The sequence below is a fragment of the Maylandia zebra genome, linkage group LG13 (assembly GCF_041146795.1).
Source record: "Maylandia zebra isolate NMK-2024a linkage group LG13, Mzebra_GT3a, whole genome shotgun sequence".
Lineage (NCBI taxonomy): Eukaryota > Metazoa > Chordata > Actinopteri > Cichliformes > Cichlidae > Maylandia > Maylandia zebra.
This window is the reverse complement of record NC_135179.1, coordinates 33,014,714-33,017,213: the sequence shown is the minus strand read 5'-3', so window position 1 is coordinate 33,017,213 and position 2,500 is coordinate 33,014,714.

Sequence of the window (2,500 nt, the reverse complement as noted above, 5' to 3'; positions counted from 1 at the left end):
AGCAGGCCCCGGGGACCCACATTACCCCCCCCCCCCCCCCCCCTCCTGCAGTTAACCCTGTACCACATATCTAGCACGGACCTTGACCTCCAGCAGGCCCCGTGGACCCACATTACCCCCCCCCCCCTGCAGTTACCCTGTGCCACATGTCTAGCATGGACCTGGACCTCCAGCAGGCCCCGGGGACCCACACTTAAGCCCCCTCCCACTAACAAAGCAGAACACCACTGGCAAAATCCTCGTGCCCCTGGTACTCCAGAAAGCACATTGAAATGTGCCCCTGGTACACTGCGCAGAAGAACTGCCGCACACACACACACACACACACGCACGCACGCACGCACGCACGCACGCACTGCTTGTGCCTATGGTACGACAACTTTTCTCGTGCCTATGGTACGACAACTTTTCTCGTGCCTATGGTACAACAATTTTTCTCGTGCCTATGGTACAACAACTTTTTGCCGTGCCCCTGGTACACCGCTCACTAGCACTTTGCCACACAAACTCTCCTCGTGCCTATGGTACGACAACTTTTCTCGTGCCTATGGTACAACAACTTTCCTCCGTGCCCCTGGTACGACAGCTTTTCTCGTGCCTATGGTACAACAACTTTTCGCCGTGCCCCTGGTACACCGCTCAGTAGCACTTTGCCACACAAACTCTCCTCGTGCCTATGGTACGACAACTTTTCTCGTGCCTATGGTACAACAACTTTCCTCCGTGCCCCTGGTACGACAGCTTTTCTTGTGCCTATGGTACAACAACTTTTCTCGTGCCTATGGTACAACAACTTTTCGCCGTGCCCCTGGTACACCGCTCAGTAGCACTTTGCCACACAAACTCTCCTCGTGCCTATGGTACGACAACTTTTCTCGTGCCTATGGTACAACAACTTTCCTCCGTGCCCCTGGTACGACAGCTTTTCTTGTGCCTATGGTACAACAACTTTTCTCGTGCCTATGGTACAACAACTTTTCGCCGTGCCCCTGGTACACCGCTCAGTAGCACTTTGCCACACACACACTCTCCTCGTGCCTATGGTACGACAACTTTTCTCGTGCCTATGGTACAACAACTTTCCTCCGTGCCCCTGGTACGACAGCTTTTCTTGTGCCTATGGTACAACAACTTTTCTCGTGCCTATGGTACAACAACTTTTCGCCGTGCCCCTGGTACACCGCTCAGTAGCACTTTGCCACACACACACTCTCCTCGTGCCTATGGTACGACAACTTTTCTCGTGCCTATGGTACAACAACTTTCCTCCGTGCCCCTGGTACGACAGCTTTTCTCGTGCCTATGGTACAACAACTTTTCTCGTGCCTATGGTACAACAACTTTTCGCCGTGCCCCTGGTACACCGCTCAGTAGCACTTTGCCACACACGCACACTCCTCGTACCTATGGTACGACAACTTTTCTCGTGCCTATGGTACGACAACTTTTCTCGTGCCTATGGTACAACAACTTTTCGCCGTGCCCCTGGTACACCGCTCAGTAGCACTTTGCCACACAAACTCTCCTCGTGCCTATGGTACGACAACTTTTCTCGTGCCTATGGTACAACAACTTTCCTCCGTGCCCCTGGTACGACAGCTTTTCTCGTGCCTATGGTACAACAACTTTTCTCGTGCCTATGGTACAACAACTTTTCGCCCTGCCCCTGGTACACCGCTCAGTAGCACTTTGCCACACACACACACACCACTCGTGCCTATGGTACGACAACTTTTCTCGTGCCTATGGTACGACAACTTTTCTCGTGCCTATGGTACAACAACCTTTCCCCGTGCCCCTGGGACACTGCGCAGAAAGTCTTTGCCACACACACACACCACTCGTGCCTATGGTACGACAACAGGCCCCGGGGACCTACATCGCACCTTGCTCTTGCCTCCCTTACAGCTGAAAAAGGTCCATGCCTGTGCCCTGGCCCTGCTGAAATTCCCTCTCCATTTAGCCGAGGCAGTGAGTCGGCCTCCTGTCTCCCTTTACGGTCGAAAAAGATGTGCTCCTGGGCGCGCTGGCCCTGCTGCTACTCACATCGGGCATGGACCTGGACCTCCAGCAGGCCCCGGGGACCTACATCACACCTTGCTCTTGCCTCCCTTACAGCTGAAAAAGGTCCATGCCTGTGCCCTGGCCCTGCTGAAATTCCCTCTCCATTTAGCCGAGGCAGAGAGTCGGCCTCCTCTCTCCTTTACGGTCGAAAAAGATGTGCTCCTGGGCGCGCTGGCCCTGCTGCTACTCACATCGGGCATGGACCTGGACCTCCAGCAGGCCCCGGGGACCTACATCGCACATTGCTCTTCCCTCCCTTGCAGCTGAAAAAGGTCCATGCTTGTGCCCTGGCCCTTCTGAAATTCCCTCTCCATTTAGCCGAGGCAGTGAGTCGGCCTCCTGTCTCCCTTTACGGTCGAAAAAGATGTGCTCCTGGGCGCGCTGGCCCTGCTGCTACTCACATCGGGCATGGACCTGGACCTCCAGCAGGCCCCGG